Source organism: Panthera onca, chromosome A1 (assembly GCF_046562875.1).
Source record: "Panthera onca isolate mPanOnc1 chromosome A1, mPanOnc1 haplotype 2, whole genome shotgun sequence".
Classification (NCBI taxonomy): Eukaryota; Metazoa; Chordata; class Mammalia; order Carnivora; family Felidae; genus Panthera; species Panthera onca.
This window is the reverse complement of record NC_138339.1, coordinates 194,746,350-194,766,539: the sequence shown is the minus strand read 5'-3', so window position 1 is coordinate 194,766,539 and position 20,190 is coordinate 194,746,350. Positions and strand designations below refer to the sequence as shown.

At 35.5% G+C, this 20,190-nt stretch overlaps 1 long non-coding RNA gene across 1 annotated transcript in view; it reads right to left on the bottom strand.

The window, feature by feature from the left end:
* LOC144615750 (uncharacterized) overlaps positions 1-20,190 on the bottom strand; it is a 206,497-nt gene that overhangs the window by 130,702 nt on the left and 55,605 nt on the right. The gene's annotated exons all lie outside the window — the stretch shown is intronic.

Sequence of the window (20,190 nt, the reverse complement as noted above, 5' to 3'; positions counted from 1 at the left end):
AAATATTTCTTTACAATTTTCAGTCACTGTTCCTATGTTCCATCCCTGGGAATTATGGTTCAAGTCTAGCATGGGGCCCATTCAACTATATTTTTTGGACATCCTCACAGATGACTCTGACATACACCCCACTTTAAAAAATGAATAATTGGAGAAAATAGGATGAACCACCATTTTCCAGTTAAAAAGGAGATAGTGTAACTTGTGTATATATATTTATGACAGATAGGTGATACATAGATACATAGATAGGAATTTGTTTAACAAAATGAGGAGCGGTGAAAAGAAAACAACATAAAGGATGGAGAAAAATGTTAATTTAAATCACATACAGGGTTGTGGCAATTATTGCAGGGTAGAAGCAATGAGGCTTGTAGAGTAGTTTGGAAGATTTCTGAGAAATAATTACTTCTTCCCTCTACGTTCAGGACATCATGATAGGTCCAGTAAATATCATGTTTGAGCACTTCAGATGCTAGTATCATAGGAAGTACTTTGTAACCTGTACCTAATACCTACTTTCATCTTAGGATAATCCTTTGAGGTACGTATGATCTCTCTCTCTCTCTCTCTCTCTCTCTCTCTCTCTCTCTCTCTTTTTTCTCACCAGCCAACTGACATCTATTTAGGTTGAACATTTGGCCACAGTCACACATGGGTCTGGAAGTGACAGGATCTAGATGTAAATCCATGTCTTCTTAGTCCCAAACCTGTGTTTGCACCTACCACATTTTGTCTTCCTCCTTCAACGTATTTGGCTTTTTCCTGACAGAGTTCCGGACCATGCAAAACAAACCTACCTACCTTTCCTCACTTCAAATACCACAGAAAATCACTTAAATATATATAAGAATTTGAAATGACTATATTTGAAGTTGGGAAAATTTAGGTAAACGCTGGTCTATGAATGAGGTCAGTAGCCATTAAGGTTTTTTGGGTTTAAATATTCTAAGATGTTATTTAAATAAACTAAATGGGTACTTTTTTTGAAATTAATGGAGCATATGCTCAGATTCATTTGAACCTAGATTCATTAACCCCTGCTCCACTGATTTTTATTCAGTATTTCTAACAAGAGAGAATTAAACCTTTGAAAGCAATGATGCATATAAGTTTATATTCCATACACTAAAAAGCTCCACTTCAGTTTGTTGTGGTTTTTCCAAATGTTCTTTCTTATATGGATTATGGTATTCATTTGGTCTCACAATTTTTGTGCCAATTAGGGGTGATTTATTTTATTTTGAAACATTTAACATGGAATACCATATATCTAGAATATTCAATGTCTTATGCATTTGGTGATAAAATTATAATCTTACCAAATGTGTAATATTTGCAATACTTTTAATTTTATAATTAGCAGATATTTTTAAAATACAATATATAATTTGGTTTATTAAAGGTGCCAAATCAGTATGTTTATTATTTACATTCTTTTGCTTATTTTGAAACAAGTTGTACATTTATTTTGCAGTCATGAATAAACATGTTGACGATGTATACGTTTTTAGTATTGTCTTAAAGCCAAAAAGAAAAATCTCAATCTTGTCAAGTCTTTAATGTTAAAGCTGAAACTGTGTGCACAGTGTACTTGAATTGAATAGGTCTCAGATTTTCAATTCTATTCAGCCAGCTTCCCTTGAACAATTGGGGCAATTTCATTGTCAAAATTGTGCTGCCTTTTAACAGGAAATCAACTGAGATTTGAATTCCATAATTTATGCTGGGTCTGTGAATTTTCTAGTTGTACTGGAAAGACTGTATAAAACCAGAGCAAGATAAGTCTGTTAAAAGGGAACATGATATAGACAAGGCTGATACTATAGGTAATCAGAGCAACTGGCTAACATGAGATGCCCTTGCAACTCCAGATACCTCATATCAAACATAAATATGGTAATGAATTTTGGACAAAGTCCTGTGGCTAGTACTTGTTAGTCAATTGGGTGGAGTATTTTATCAAATTTATTACTTTTAGAAAGTGTGTGTCTTGGCATCCAAACGTCTCTGTGAATCTCCCTTCTAATCTCAGATCATTAGTTAATAAAAATAGGTACAATTTTTTGAGTGCCCACCTTCAGCCAAACATTGTATTTTAAACACTCAACATATAGTCTATAATCTAATCTCTGTAAGTAAGTAAGTAAGTTGGTGTTTTTGTTTTTTTTTTTTTTCTCCTGTTACAGCAACGAGGAATCTAAGGCTCAGAGAGAGAAATCGACTTGGCTTAGGTTAAAGTCCTGGTAAATCATGATTCCAACTCAGGATTCAAATTCCAAAGCCCACACCCTTGATCTCTGCTATAATGCTTCTCTCCTTCTCTGCCTTCCAAACAGAATCCTTCCTTTGTCAATAGATATGTTAGAGACCAACACAGTACTATTCCTGCATCCTTCCTTCCATTGATTTTATTGACGAATCATTTTTAAGAATTTCAACTATTGCAAATAAATCTCTTCTGCAGTTTAGAACTAGTTCATCCATTCTTGTGTGTTCCATTAGCAGAAAAGTAGGTTTGTTTTGCAGTCCTGTGTTAAGATTACCTTGAAATATGAAAGATCTCTATTTCTCACACGGGTGTAGAAATCTATGGAAAAGGCAGTAATGTCATTTTGGCAGTGTATCATCCTGAATCAGAAACTAAAGCATGCAAACTGAAATTGATTTGTAACAGGTACCTTATTAGAAGCAAACATCAAGAAAACTAGAATCAATGTTGAAACAAAAATTTGTCTTGTAAGCAATCCTGAGTGAAATGTGTTGACACAGCATCACATTCTGTAGCCCCATTTTTGCATGCTTTTCAAAGCACAGCTATCTCAGGCTGAGGGAGATGAATAATTGACTGATCACTGCATAATTCAACATAGTGTTGTAAAAATTCAAGGTCTGGCAAATTTGAAGCTTTTCTTTTTTATTGAGACTGAGGTTAAAGTTTCAATCAACCTTGAAGAAACATTTAAATAGCACAAGGATATATGATTTATTAAAGTGCATATTATTCTTTCTTATATTCCCTCCTTCTTCATTAAGCTACCTCACATAATGCACATATAAAGTTAAAAGACTATCTATAAGGTTTAGTGGTGTTCCGCCTGTAGTGACTTCAAAAGCACTAGCATCATCAATGTCTAAATACACTTATCAAGCAAAGAAGCTCAAATAGGTTGCTTTCTATCTGTCCCATTATATTTCTTTTATTTTTTATATACAACTATTTGGTAAATTTAATACAGAAAAGGGCAAGCAAAATTCTTGTGAAATATGCTGACAACTTAATCTATTATAAAACTTACACACACACACACACACAAACAATTAGAGTATAGAATGATTTTTCATTCAATCGATTTTCCTATAAAATTTTTTTATTATCTATTATGTTCCAGGCACTCTCTTCCAAACCACAATTCAAGTTAGAAGGAAAAACAAAACAAAACAAAAAAAAAGCAAACAAACAAACAAAAAAAACAGATGCTTTGTCAAGAATAAAATGATCAGCTTTGACAGAGTACTATGGGAAAAAAAAGCTGTTTTTGTTCAACTAAGTGTGAGATACGTTGACAATTAGCATATTATTTTAAAATGCTATTGTTATATTTATTTTCAAACAATGTTTCAAAATTATATTTCCATTTAGTTTTTCTTAAAAAAAGATTCAGAAAAACATTTCTCCATTAATATACAATTGTTCCATATTAACATATAATCATTCCATATTAACATATAATAATTATTCCATTAAATGAATTGGCAATGTTATAGGTATTCTCACAAAATTTTAAGCCATTATTAACCTTTGGATACGTCTACACATATAAAGAAAAGTTTTGTTTTGCATAAAATTTGTTTGGATACAGGAAGATTATTCTAATAAGTAAAAGCTGTATTTAGCTGATGTATAGCTCTTTAAAATGTTTGTTTTTAAAATCATTCTCAATGTATATTTGGAGAAAACAGGATGAATGGCAAATAGTATGTGAAGAGGTGAGATTGATTTTGCATTACAAATAGCCTTCCTCATAAAATAAATACTTTAGTCTGGAGTGCATGTTAAGAATATTTAGTTCAATCCCATCTACTTGGATGGGATAGGGTGTTTAGCCTAATTCTACTAACATATAATCAGAATTCAATTATTGTGTAAGGCCTGACCCCTACAAGATATGATAGAAACAGGAAACATGGATGGTCTCCTTGAAAACCTGACACTTACTGGGGAGCAAAAATTAACTAATAAATGTAATGATTTAATATCTTTCCTTTCTAAATCTTAAATGAAGAAGAAGATGACATGAAGCCAAGGAAAAAGAATTTAAAAATAAATAAAATGGCCCAATAAATTGCCATGTTTTGGTGAAGTGATTTGTGAGACAAGACACTGCCACTAATAACTATGAATCTGTTAAAAACTGTCATCATGTAGTTAAGTCCTCAGTTGAAACACTCTTATTTGCCTACTGTAACTTAAACGCTAGAATTACTTTTCCAAGGTCTAAATCAGAAAGTCACATACTTGGGACACTGGTTTTCAACTTTTTTCGTAACACGGATTACCCGGAATCACATAAAACATTTTGTCCTGAAATTTACTTAGCAATTCTTTGGGCTGTCTAATGAACTACAAGAATTCTCATTACTGTTAGGTGCACAGGAGTGTATGCTGCATGGCACACACTGTTGATTTGATACCCTCTATGATGACAGTCTATGGTTCACCAGCTTGGTTAAACAGCACATCAGAAGCAGTGATGGGTGATCAATCTCATTCCCCATAGCATTGCTCCCCAAAGAGTCATTATTGAGAATAAAATGAGGAAAGGCTATCAGAGGGAATCATTGGATCTATAGCTTTAAAAAAAAAGTCTAAGAAAATAAATGAATAAGAGTCTTGGGAAAATGCATTTTTAAAACCTTGTTACAAAGAGACACAAAGGGACTGATTAATATCTTAGAAGTGGTAATTTTATTTTCATACTTACTAGTACATCTCAGTGTCAAATACTAAATAGCAGTGTATTATGCTGGGATATTTAGAGGAACTTCCATTTCATTACTATATTCATTCCCAAGAATCAGTTAAAAGAAGCATACAAGGCATCGGAACCTCAAGCTTGTACCCAATTTTTGTTCTGTTGTTCTATATTGAAGGATGGAAATTAACAGCATAACTGGAATAAAAAGCCAATTCTAAAATCTAAAGTTACTTCTACAGTGATTTAGCTGAAACAATTCTAATTTCTTTCTTTGAGTTACACATATTGTCAATGTTTTTAAGCAAACCTAGTGAGGTACAGTAACTAGAACTAATTTTATTCTGCGTAAATATCCCTTGTAGGATCTTGATGATCTAACTGAGGCAGAGAACACTTAGTGGGGAATGTTGTAAACCAGAAAAAATAAAATGTTAATTATAATAACAACTGAAATTTCTTTAGTGCTTTGATGTTTTGGCACTTGCTAAAATTTTTTATAGAATATATCAGTTAATCCTCACAGTAATCTTGGAGTAGATTATATTATTTATATAGTCTATATATAAGGAAATGGAGGTATAGAAAAATTAAATAACTTGTCTAAGGTCCTAATTTGTAAGTGTTGGAATATAATTTGAAACAAGAGAGCTTGACTTCAGTTATCACTTATTAGTTCCCAGATTACTTCTCTTAAAATATTGCTTCAAATTGTCTACAGGTTGCTTTTAATTCCAGGGACCAAATTTTCTGGATCTTACAGTGGGAAATAGTCTCTATTTGATAAATAAAATACAGAACTTAAAAAAATGATTTTAAATGCACTCATTGTTTTGGGGTTTTTTTTGGGGGGGTTGTTTTTGTTTTTGTTTGGTTTGTGTATCAGGTTTGTTATTCTCAACAACAAATTACAGAAAACCCTTATCAACGGTTTTTCAAATCATCTTCAACAGCTAGGAAATACTAGTGCCTCCCATAAAAGAAATACTCACAATGCTGGCTGTGGTGTTAAAATAATTGAATACCTAAAATGATACCATCTTTTCATATTACTATTATGCCAACCTCAGCATGTCATCTGGGCTTTTAGATTCCCAGGCCGCAAAAATCCCAGATAGCACATTCAGACATGATCATGTATAGTAAATAAAGACGAGCCTTTCCAAAGGATCTCCTGGAACTTCCTTAACATCTCTGGCCAGAATTTTGTAATATACCCACTTCTAAACAAGTTCCAAGCAAGGAGAATACAAATATCAAGATCACTTAGACCAAATATGATGCAGGTCTGGCTAGGAAGGATGAAAGCACCCTGGTCCAGGACCTGGCCACATCAAGACAGTATTCCTAAACTAAATTAGGCTACTCTACAAAGAATAAAGGGTGAAAGGTAGTAAATAGTTGCCATTTAGGCAAAAAAAAAAAAAAGTGGCATGGGAATTAACAGATTGGATTCAAACAATTTGGACTCATACTGTAGTGTTATCCCCTATAAGCTATGTGATCTTGGAAAAATTTCTTACCCTTTATCTGACTATTTCCTTACCTGTAAAATAGAATTATACCACTAACTATATTCTGGAGTAATTCTGAGGTTCAAATGTGTTAAAATGTATACAGCTCTGAGAATCATGCCTAGCATAAGTGAGAACACCTGTGTTTATTATTACCAAATATACTTAAAAAGTGATATTATAAGGGTTTCTGGTTGAGCAAGTAAAGAGCTTAGAGGCCATCACTCCATCCTAACAACAACCAAAAAGCTGAACAAACTGAAAAATGAGTAACTCTCAGATCTGTCAGAGAAGTGAGGTCATAGGGTGAATAGCTCTCCCCCAAACTGGAGAGTCCAGGGTAAATACAAAGAACACAATTTACTGGATCAGAAATCCATAAGCAGAAACCTTCAAATGAACACATTCTGGGTATTTAAATATGAACTATAATTGACGAATTGCTGGTGGGTCAGTATAGACACATCAGAGGGTTTAAAACTCCAAAGGGATCCAGTAATAGGTCTTGGTGGGACTCACACACTTGTGAATTTTACCTTCAGAAGTTCAACCAGGTTCTCACACTGAGTATCAAAGAAAAGTCCCCTCTTGCTTCTGACAGGAGGAGGGGGGAAAAGGAACCATTTTGAAATAGAACTAAATTAATGGAAAAAAATATTTGTTCACAGGTAGGGAGACTTAAATTTGTTCCTTCCAACTTGATCTATAGATTTATTACAATATCAACCATTCTTAGCAAGCTATTTAGTGCATATTGAGAAACTGATTCTAATGTTTATGTGGAGAGGTGAAAGACCCAGAAAGGCCAACACAGTATGGAAGGAGGAGAATCAAGCTGGAAGACTTGCAAACCCAACTTCAAGACTTACATGGAGCTACAATAGTCAACACAGTGTGGTGTTAGCGAAATAAACAGATTGGCAGACCAGAATACAGAGTCCCACAGAAATATAATCAGCTGATTTTCAACAAAGGAGCAAAGGAAACACAAGGGAGAAAGATTTTTTTTCCAATATAGTGGAACATTATAATCGAACATTCACATGCAAAAAACTGAATCTAGACACAGATCTTCACAAAAATTAACTCAAAATGAATCACAGACCTAAATGTAAAATGCAAAACTATAAAAACTCCCTAGGAGAGAACCTAAATGACCTTGGGTTTGATGATGACTTTTTAAATACAACACCAAAGGCATAATCCATGAAAGAAAGAATTGATAAGCTAGATTTCATTAAAATTAAAAACCTCTGCTCTCTGAAAGACACTGTTAAAAGAATGAAGACAAGCCACTGACTGCGACAAAATATTTGTAAAAAAAAAAAATAAAAAACATGTCTCATAAAAGACTATTATCCAAATTACAAAGAACCCTTAGAGTTCAACAGTAAGAGAACAAACAATCCAGTTAAAAAGTGGCTGAAAAACTGGAACAGACACCTCACCATAGAGGATGTATTAGGTAGCAAATAAGCATATGAAAAAATGCCCAGTGTCATGTTATCATGAAACTGAAAATTAAAACAACAATGAAATACCACCACATATCTATTGGAATGGCTCAAATCCAAAACACTGACAACACCAAATGGTGCCATGGATGTGGAGAAACATATATTGCCAGGGGGAATGCAAAATGCTACAGCCACTTTGGAAGACAGTTTGGCAGTTTCTTATAGAACTAAACATGCTCTTAACATATGATCTGGCAATTACATTTGTATTTACATAAGCAAGTTGAAAACTATATTCCCCCCCAAATTTACACATATTTATGGCAGCTTTATTCATAATTGCCAAAGTTGGAAACAACTAAGATGTCCTTCATCAGGGAATGGATAAATTGTGGTACATCCAGACGGCTGAATGTTATTCAGTGCTAAAACAAAACAAAACAAAACAAAACAAAACAAAAGCAGATCAAACCACTCCAACTACATAACACTGTGCAAAGGGCAATATTATGGAGACAGTAAAATGATCGGTGAGAAGAGGACTTTCGGGGCTGTACAACTACTCTGTAGGATACTATGATGGTAGATACATATCAATTTCCATTTGTGGCTATCCATAGAATGTACAACACCAAGAGTGACTCCTAATGTAAAGTATGAACTTTGGGTAATGATTTGTCAGTGTACATTCACTGCAACCTAAAACCACTCTAAAACACATTCTGTTTATTACAGACGTACATCCTCAAATATATATTATATAAGTTAAATAATGGCCTTTTGGATATCACTGCAATGTAGTATCAGGGCTTATTTTGAGATCCTTTGGGGGCTAATATGAATAAAATTTCATCACCAGAAGGCCATTATGAGCTATAATCAGATTCATTATCCTTTATAAATTTCATAATAACTTTAGAAACTATAATTTAGTTTGAATTACTAAAGTTGGTTGTGCAAGAAATGGACTGAACATTTTTATTACATTTGCTTTAAATTAGATAGTCTCTAGTTATTTTCACTTGTTTGAAACACTAGGGAGGTGAATGAGCCAGGCCTGTGAAGTTTATATGATAGCAAGGTGACAGACGTGAAATAGCTAATTATGTAACTATTGAATTGCTTATCTGAGACATGCTATCAAAAAATACAGGATGTCTGTCAGGGCTTAGAGTCAAGGGGCCAGATTTAGTCTCTGGAGTCAGGGCCCTGATACTTGGGTCAAGCCACCAAGGGTTAAGAAAAATTCACCAGGTGAAGGTACATTGGAAATTGATCCAGAAGTCAGCACGTATGAAGCCCTTCAGGGGAGATTAATGAAACCAACATCCTGAAGAAGCAGAGTCCTCACAACAAAAAAAGAGTGTTAAGAAACAACACTGGCGGACCAAATAAATGAGATCAAAGAGATACCTGTAGAGCACGGTGGGAAACTTGATTATTATCCTAAAAACAATTATCAATTTAATAATTTGATCCATCCAACGTAGGATGTTGATATTATAGCAGTTTTTTGAGGGATAAGAGTGACTTGAACTAACTTTTTGAAACAAGATATGGATAAATATCTGAAAGAAAAATCAACAGGATTTAATGATCATCCTTGGAATATCGATGTATTAGTATGGAAAATTATACGTTCTATTCTCTTTGATAAGAAGAATTATGTTCTCACTGATGTTTGAGAACACTACAGGCTTCCATGTATGGCTGTGATGCCTTCACAAAACAGCATATCACCCCTCATATCTTTGCAGCCAGAACAGTATAACCACCTCACATCCATGTCATAAAGATCCACCAACATAGTACTTAGTGAACAAGAGTTTGCTACGCTGAGGAGAGCAAAGTTCTCAACTTTGGCTACTATGAAGCTTCAAAATTTCTAAGACATATGGATAATTAAACCATCTCTATATTATCAACATGTCTATCTAATTTAAAATGAATATTCGGGGCACCTGGCTGGCTCAGTCGGAAGAGCATGCAACTCGTGAGTTCAGGGTCATTAGTTTGAGCCCCATGTTGGGTGTAGAAGCTAATTAACTGAGTAAATAAAAAACTTAAAAAAAACTAGAGGGGATCCTGGGTGGCTCAGTCAGTTGAGCATCCAACTTCTCCTCAGGTCATGATCTCCTGGTTCATGAGTTGGATGGAGCCCCACATTGAGCTTGCTGCTGTCAGCACAGAGCCTGCTTGGATCCTTTCTCTCTCTCTCTCTCTCTCTCTCTTCCCCCCCACCCCGGTCGCTCTCTCTCAAAAATAAATAAACATTAAAAAAAAAAACCTAGGTAAGGGGCGCTTGGGTGGCTCAGTTGCTTGTGTCCGACTCTTGATTTCAACTCAGGTCACGATCTCATGGTTCATGAGACTGAGCCCCGCATCAGGCTCTGCGCTGACTATGGAGCCTGCTTGGGATTCTCTCTCTCTCCCGCTCTCTCTGCCTCTTCCCTGCTCATGCTTTCTCGCTCTTTCTCAAAAATAAATAAACTTTTCTTTAAAAATCCTTTAAAAAATAAAAATAAAATATTATGCCTTATCGTATAGCACCACTAACTCTAACATTAAAGATTCTACCTGAGAATAAGTTTAAACAAAATGAAAGCAAATAATAAGGGTAATAGAATAATAAAACAATAATGAATATATAATAGAGAGGATCAAGACAGCCAAAAGCTAGTTCTTTTAAAAGTCTAATAAAATTGTGGCACCTGGGTGGCTCAGTTGGTTGAGCATCTGACTTTGGCTCAGGCCACGATCTTGAGGTTCAGAAGTTCAAGTCCCGCATCAGGCTCGCTGCTGTCAGCACAGAGCCTGCTTTAGATCCTCTGCCCCCCTCTCTCTCTGCCCTTTCCCTTGCTCATGCTCTCTCTCCCTCTCTTTCTCTATCTCAGAAATAAATAAACATTTAAAAGTCTAATAACATGGATTAACTTCTGGAAACTGATCAAGGAAAAAAAAGATACAAGGTACAAGGAAACAGTATTAATAATAAAAAGGAGCATATTCATTCAGATGCAGGAGAGATTAAACAATGCTTCTCAAAACAACGTGTTTACAAATAACTTGAAGACTGTATTAGTTCACTAGGGCTACATAACAAAATACTATAGACTGGGTTGCTTAAACAACAGAAATTCATTTTCTCACAGTTCTGGAGGCTTGAAGTCCTAGGTGAGGGCAGTTTGGGCTTCTCCTAAGGCCTCTCTCCAGGGCTTATAGATGATCCCCTGCTTTCTGTGTCCTCCCATGGCCTTTCCTCTGCATTTCCTCTTCCTCTTCTTATAAGGATACTGGTTATAGTTCACTAGAGCCCACCTGTATGACTTCATTTAACCTTAATTACTTCTTAAAGGTCCTATCACTAATTACAGTCACATTCTGAGGTATTGAGGCTTAGGACTTCCATATAGCAATTTGAGGGGTGGGGGACACAATTCAGCCCGCAACAGGGACTTCAGTAAGTAGGTTTGCAGTGGGACCCGAGGTTGAGCATCGCTAAAAAGCTCCCAGGTGATGCTAGTATCGCCTCTCTGCAGAGCGCATCTCAAATAGCAAGGTAATGAAAAGATGAAAATAAATATTTTTAAGAACTTTAAACTGATAAGTGAAAAACTTAGATGAAAGAAGAAATTCTCAGAAAAGTATAGATTAACAAATGATTCAAGGAAAAAAAACCTAAATTGTCTTATAATCATGAAACATTTAAATTATTTTTTTTTCAACCGAGCAAAGCTTGGATCCATTCAGCTTTAGAGATGAGTAGTTGCAAACATGCAAGTGGAGGGAATTAGAAGCCTGCAGAAATATTTTATGGAAAGAGAGAGGTAGTATTCCCCAACTTGCTTTCTGAGGCTACTATGAACTTGTTACCATAACCATATGAGGACAGTATGAGAAAGAGAACCCACAATCTAATTTCATTCATGAAGATAGATGCTTAATCAAACACTAAAGCTAAATATTAGCCAAATGAACCCAACAATATAGAAAAGTGATAATATATCTTATCCCAGTTGAGTTCACTCCAGACACATTTTGTTTTAACATGAGAAAATGTATATTAAAATAAGGCACATTAATTGACTAAAAAGAAAATCTTAATATGTTATCTCCCCGGTACAGAAAAGTAATTTTGATAGAAGTAAAAAATCCATCTATAAGACATGCTCTTAGAAAAGTAGGCACAGTACAGTGATTCAGTGGGTTTAGGATAGGGCCTGAGAACTTTAATTCTTTCTCTTTTTTCAAAGTAACCTGGACACCCAACATGTGGCTCGAACTCATGACCCCAGGATCAAGAGTGAGATGCTCCACTGACAGCACTGGCACTCAAGAACTTACATTCTTAACTAATCCCAGGTGGTGCTGATACTGCTGTTCAGGAGGCAACACGCTGAGACCTGCAGTCCATGGGTCAATAAGGCCTATGTTGCCATTTAATCCTCTCTGGCTTCAGCTAATGTTGAAAAATAGCAAAACTTCCCAATACTCTCAAATCCATAAAACTTAAAATGTATACTAACAGATATAAAGGTTGCAAGTAAAAGAGATAATTTTGTGTCATTTAAAATTAACAAAGATAGGGGTGCCTGGGTGGGTGGCTCAGTCAATTAAGCATCTGACTTCGGCTCAGGTCACGATCTCACGGTTCTTGAGTTCGAGCCCTGTATCAGTCACGCTCTGTGTTGGCTTGGTCTCCCTCTCTCTGCTCCTTCCCTGCTTTCTCTCTCTCAAAAATAAATAAACTTTCAAGTTAATAATGATATAATGTTCATTTCCTCAGTTGACACAGGCCTGCGTTACATTACAATAGGGCTGCTGTTAGTACAACCATTTCATGAGCCTAGAATGAAAAAGGGAAGTAACACTCATGTGTGCTTATGTGTGGAAACATACAAAACAGAAAACAAAAAAATGTCTTTCTCTCTCCCTCTCCCTCCCTCCCTCTCTCTCTCTCTCTCTCTCTCTCTATATATATATATATATATAAAACAAAAAATATATGTGTGTATATCTATCTATATACATACATATATATGTGTATATATATACACATATATACATACATATATACACATATATATACATATATATACATATGTGTGTGTGTGTGTGTGTGTGTGTGTGTGTATATATATACACAGAAAGTTCCCAGGAGCTGGCTTACATGATATACTTTTAAATAGATTTCTGATAGCCTTCTTCCAGCTGCAGCCATGAGGTCTACCAATATTCCTGATACGATCTATGGAATTCATCTTCATCATGGAACTATGTACACTTTGCACTCATGATCCTAGTTGGATTTATTAGGGTGCAGAGCAGGCCAATCCAAATGACCATCTGAACACACTGCAATGTTATATTTAAAACCCTCCTTTCTTTCATCAGTGGTTCTCAGCCAGGGATGAGTTTGTCCCAGGGTACATTTAGCAATGTCTGGAGATATTTTTGGTTGTCATAACCCGGGAGGTGGGGGCAGGGAGTGGTATTGATATCTAGTGGACAGAGGTCTGGAATGCTGCTAAACATCCTCCTAAACTTCCGTCCTCCTCCTCCCGCTTTCTTTGTACCCCCAACTCTCTGTCTGTTTCTCTTCCTCTTCTTCCTACCTTCTCCTTCTTCCTCTCCCCCTCTCCCCTCACTCACCTTTATGGCAAATTTCATCTTAGGAGACTCCTCATGTCATCATGCAAATATACCTACCCTATCACTCCTCTAAATATTCCCAGCATGTCTAAACTGAGAACTTCTTTAAACATCTTGATGACATGGGTCATATTAGTTCAGACTACGGTTCCAAAAGCAAAGTCAAGGAAACTCTGTAGACTGACCAAGGTAACGCCACACAAGAATAGGCAAAGGCAGCAACTAATTTGATCCCTATAATTTCCAACTAAAGACTGCTTTAAACTTATGGTCACCTTTTCTGCTGGCTCTGTTCCAACAGGTTGTTTGAGTTTCTCCCTGGTGTTTGGTAATACCTTCACTTAGAAAGAAACATTTTTAAATACTATTTGATGTAGTGCCTTAAAAAGACTTTTATATGCGTATATTCATGATTATGCTATTGCATTTTAGACAAACATATACCAAGGGGGAATATTTCAAGGACAAAAGGTAGATTAAATAATATAGGAATAATGTAAGAGTAGACACTTCTGGCTAATTTCTAAATGATGTGATTAAGATCTCTAAATTCAGATAAACTGAAACTGCTTCTTTAATACAACTGTTTATAAGTATTCATATGACATGAATTAATAACGTTATTTTTAATATGCATCAATTATACACAGTCTTCATTTATCAGAAGGATTTTTCTTAAAAAAAAAAAAACAACAGAGAAAAGAAAACCTTTCTGACTTTATTATGCAAAAGCCATCAGACATTGTCAAACTAAGACAATCATCTTGATTATTTTTGGTTGTTTGGAGGATAAGTAAAATCCACCCAGACTAGAAAGTAGCTCTTGGGAGGCAAGCAATTTGGTTTTGTAATGAGGTACGCTTTCTCAGAAGGTGATTACAATGGAGTCTGAGGGGATAGGGATGAAAGCCTTCATATATTATCTTTTATTTCTTAAAGTCTTTTATATCAGAAAGCTCGAGAAATGTGGTCAAATATTCTTTGGGGGTTGAAGTATCCTCCAGTGAACTGCTTTGATACCAACATGGCTACACGCGTAGGACACAAACAGCCTTGCGTTTGCTCCTTCAGGCACTTTTTCACCACATGTACTTCACAGCTGGTGATACCAGTTGAGGTTGAATGGTCCAGCGAAGATCAGAGCTAAATTTTGCTCTGCTGTCCTTCTGTTACCTCCAGTACCCAATGAAAAGAGACATTACACCAGGTAATGCACGTGGAAATGTATCGGTATGTTTTCATAATGACAGAAGAATCTTCCAGCTATACTCACACTGCATATCTGGGGTTTTTTTTATTATTATTCAAAATATAGATGCAAAGACTAGCTTTAAATAAATGTTCCTCTTCATTTATGGATACATATTTTTCGATGAAAGAGTTACTAAATTCATAAGATTTGGGGGACGTTTTTCATAAATCAATATAAAAGACAACTCAAATTTCATTTCTTGAAAAATAAAAATACACACATAAGAATTTCACTAGTAGTTTGGGAAATAAGATTCTGTTTTGGTACACCCTTTACTAGACTTTTTTGACCACACTGTACCTTGCTACTTTTACAATTATCTTGCTACTTTTTCTAGATTAGAGAAACAGTGCAGCTGTCAATTTGAAAGTTAAATGGGATTCAAAATGGGGTTTTGGGGATGAAATTAAACAGAATGAATTATGTTCTAAAGTATGTTTTATAAAGTGTTATGATCAGCTGGTGAGGACAAATGAAAAAGTGGACTTCTTTCTCTAAGGAGAAAAGAAATTCATAAGGGAAATTGTTGTTTGCAGTTGTCATAAATAAATATACTATGTTGGAGTAGGAATTTGTCTAATTAATAGAAATAGAATATTTATAACAGGACAATTCAAAACAGATGATCAGGAGAAAGACACTAGCTACGAAAGAGGAAGATGGCCAATGCTTTTCTTCTTGCAATCCAAAGAGTGAAATAAGTCCGTGGGATTCAATCAGGTGTACTCAGGGATATGGTCGAGACTGGACAGGGTAGGGGCTTCTCCTAATAGAGTAGGGACTGGGTCCTCTTTTCATGCTAATAGTAATGTAATGAAAATTTTACCTGCAAACTAGTCAGCAGAAATAACCAAGTCCAGATTGATAAGCTACTTAATACCTCCACTGTAGGTGAAACTATGGGACAGTTTAGCTGAGGTTTGTGGGCAAAGGGAGTTAAGTTTTATAGGGGTAAAAGATTTGGTCAAGGGATAAAAGGAATAACACTGAAAGTACAACTTCAAAACTTCTTGGGCATTACCCAGCTGTGCCATTCACTGAAGGGACTGCAAATAAGTACATGCAATAAATTAAACATTTGCAAATTTGTGTGGTCTCACCTATTCTATCTGATAATTGGTGCTGCCTAGGAGGAACAATTATGTTAAGAAAGCTCAGAATTTATCTCCTAGTGTTTTGTTTGTTTGTTTGCTGTTTTGGTATTAACTTAAGGAAACAGGCTCTTTTGCTGCCATTTTATTCATGCTTCTTCCCGCCAACTCGGCCAGTCAATGACATCAAAATAAAAATTATTTTCCTTATATATTCTTTAAGAATTGGACCATGTAATGAATAAGGACAAGATGTAAATTTTAGAAATTAAAAAAATTAACAAAAAATGTCGCTTACCATTTTCAAAGCTTTATCAGCTCTGAATTATGTATTTTATTTAGAAAAAACATTTTAAATCCTATTTACTTTATTGCCTTAGCAAGATTTTTATATAAGTTTATATAGTAATTATGTTATTACATTCTGAATTTACACAATAGAAAAACTGAATATCTCATGTTTATTTAGAAAAAAATATATAAAATTTCCCCTAACTTGTATTTGTGCAGACTACCTCAGAGAAGTTTAATACAGTTTTATTAACTATTATTATATCCTGAATGTATTTTAGTTATTCACTTTTAAACCATGCTCTGCTTATACTGTAAACAAACATTATAAATAATATTAGCAAGATATGGAAGAACAAATGAATATTTTTAAATCATAGTATTTAAATCAATATTTTAAATCATAATTTTTAAAATCAATATACTTTATGATATTAACACTCTTAAAGAAAAACCCACCTATGATCATCTCACTAAACATAGAAGAGTATTTTACAAATTTCAGCAAGGGGTCCTGAGAAGAAAAACTCCCATCTAACTAGAAATGGCAGGAAAGTTCTGCAAATCAACAAGGAATACTCACGGAAACCCTATGGCTGACATCATATGTAATGGTGAAAGACGAGAAATGTTTTCCCCCTAAGATCATGAGCAAGTCAAGGATGTCCAGTCTCACCACTTCTATCCAACACAGTTCAAACCATTAACTCCCACTAACAGTTAAACTCCCAGCAAAGACTGCCACACTGCAAGCTTCCCATCACCTACTTTCTTCCCCCAGCTCCACAGTGGCCTTAAAAACCAGCAGTCTCAGAATAACAGCAGCTATGAAAAACAGCAGCCTGGCAGCCTTTGGAGGAGGAATAAGAAGTTTGGAGCTCCTTCCCAAAAACCCATGCCCAGAGGATTCTCATTATTTGCCCTGAAAGCTCCTAAAAGCCTCATTCACAGAGCTTGTCATTACTTCTGACTCAGTGAGGAAAACCCCATCCTCAGCGGGTGGGAAAAAAAAAAAAAAAGCAGCGTCAGTTGTGTAACATTGCTTCTGCCCAATGCAGTGATGCCAGCTGAGCAAGGAAAGAATGGACAAAAATAAATAAGTTAATACATGCATACATACATACATAGAAAGGAAAATCAGGGGAATAAAATGTTCATAGCAGACTGAGAAGTTGTCACATTTTGGATTGATCTAGAAGTTCCTGTGGTTGTATGGGGGATGTGTTTCAGGCCCAGGAAAGAGCTAAGAAGGCCTTGATTTTTCACTTCTAGCTGACGCCAAGGCTATGCACCAGCTGGAACTGAAGGCTGAGGCAAGTTGTGAACTATCAGAATGTGGAAGTTGTGCTTCAACACACACATAGTCCTTATGCAAAGAGTGGAAGACCTAGTGGTTTAAAGCATTTCAGGAAGGTCTAATCATAAGCTGACTGCTAAGCTACTAAGCAGTGACTTAAAAGCCACAGATGACAAATAATACAGATTTTAGAGAATTAGTCCAAGAATACCACTAAAATACAAGGGCAAAAACAAAGAGCAATAAAATCAAGTCTTGGGGAGCAGAGAGACTCTGACTCCAGTTTTGCTCAATTATGTTATTAAAAATGTCCAGTGTCTAATTTTCAACAAATAATGATGACACATGCAAAGAAACAGTAAAGTATGGCTCATAGTCAGGAAAATAGAATAGAAATTGTCCCTAAGGAAGCCTAGATGTTGGATTTACTAGACAAAGACTTTAGCTATTAAAAATATGTTTAAAAATGGAGGGAAGCCATATCTGAAGAATTAAATGTTTCACCAGATAGAGACTAGCGAATAAAAAGAGGCAGTCATTACAACAAGGGACCAAAGAGAAATTCTGGAATTAAAAGAGTATAATAACTTAAATGAAAAAAAAAATTCACTGGAGGGGGCTAAGATCATATGTAAGGTGAGAGATAAAAGAATTACTGAACTTATAAAATAGGTCAATTAGATTTTCAAGTCTGAGGAACAGAAAGAGAGAAAAGAATTAAAAAAAAATAAAATAAACAAAGACCTGGCGGACACCATCAGAATACCAACACATACTTACTGGAAGTCCCATAAGAGGAGAGAAAGGGCAGAAGGAGTATTTGTAGAAATAATGGCTTCCAATGCTCCTAATATAATGACAAATATCCCAGAAGCTAAAGAAACTAGGGGTAGGATAAACTCAAATAAACTGACACCTTTGCCATGGTTCTCAAGTGAGAACAAAGTTTATTCCTCAGGAATAGAGCTTTCTGGGTGGTTGCACATGTTTGCAAGCTTCAGGCAGTATATTTATTCTTTTTAGAAAAAGTGCAGTTGACTCACATAGATGTCCCCTGGTTCTAGTGACTTTCTAAACTGCAAGCAAAAGCATCAGCAAAGAAGACTCTAATGGAACAGTGAAGGTGCTAGAAAAACAAGAGAAGTTTTATGGAAGCTGAAGAAAAGACAGCCCACAAGGTGGTAATACTCAAAGGCTTTAAGTGCAGGGAAACCTAGGAACCTGTCGAACTTTGTATTATGGAGAAATGTGGCCCTATTTACAGATGTGTTTGTAACAGAATTTTATGATGGCTTATACAAAGTGCCAGAAATAATGAAATGTTCATTATTCTGCATGCACCAGACTTCTCTGGCAAAGATTTTGCCTGCATGTAATCTCATGATAGTTCAATTTCCATGAATTATATGGCTGGCCTAACTGGCTGTTAAAAACCTAGAAAATAAGCTAGCTGCTAGATGGTAATGGCATCACCTAGAATCAGTGTAAACACTTAAAAATCAGAAACACAAGGCTGAACAAAAAGGATCATCAAATGTAAAATTACTTGATAATTATTCATAATTTATACATTAAAAATTATGTTAGGTATAACAAGCTTTACTGTCAGAATTCTTTAGCTCTACCTAGAATATGTTGACTTTACCCTGAAACAGGTTGTTAAATTGAGCACAATTTATTGTCTGTGGAAGGTGCTAAAATTTTTTCAGTCCATGACATTTATGTGTACACTCTCCTCCCTACATAAACGTGTTAAACATAACCCAAAGTGTATTGCCAAATATAAAATTTCTGTTTTTCTCTATAGCTCTCCTGGGAGTAATGATATGTCTTCATTTCATTGACTCCTGTAGTGAAGAGCAAGACCGTGCACTGTGGATACGTCTGAATGAAAAGTTTGATAGTGGAAGTCTATTCTGTTTAGACGGTAAAAAATACTTCTTCATTTTTTTTTTTTTATTTTAGTTTTGCCCATCTGTACTAAGAGCACACTAACTCTGAACTTGGGACACATAAAATGTTTGCAGATATCAGATAGGAAACAAAAGGTCAAAAGGCAAATGTGTGTGTCATGTTTTGGTTCCTCAAGTGCCCTGTGCTGGCAACTTGCAGGAGCACCGGATATCCAACCCCCAGAGGACACGAGATCTTGTACAAGAAAATCCTACGGAAAAATGTGCAAAAGAGAAAAATCTGATAAATAAACTGCTCTTTCATTTGATTTGGTTTAATTTTTGTCTCTGGTTAGGAGACAAATATTATTTGAGGAGCTTACGATGCACAGTTTAGCTGACCAGACAAGGTATTAGCTTTCCATGACAATATTACTTACATGTTAATGTTACTACAATACATGAAAAACTTCTGATTTCTTTTTTTTATTTGATTTTTTTAATGTTTATTTATTTTTGAGACAGAGAGAGACAGAGCATGAACAGGGGAGGGGCAGAGAGAGAGGGAGACACAGAATCTGAAACAGGCTCCAGGCTCTGAGCTGTCAGCACAGAGCCCGACGCGGGGCTCAAACTCTCGGACCGTGAGATCATGACCTGAGCCGAAGTCGGACGCTTAACCAACCGAGCCACCCAGGTGCCCCAACAACTTCTGATTTCTAAGAAATGGGAAGTCACTATAGAATCTAAAAGTTTGTTTTCTTAAAC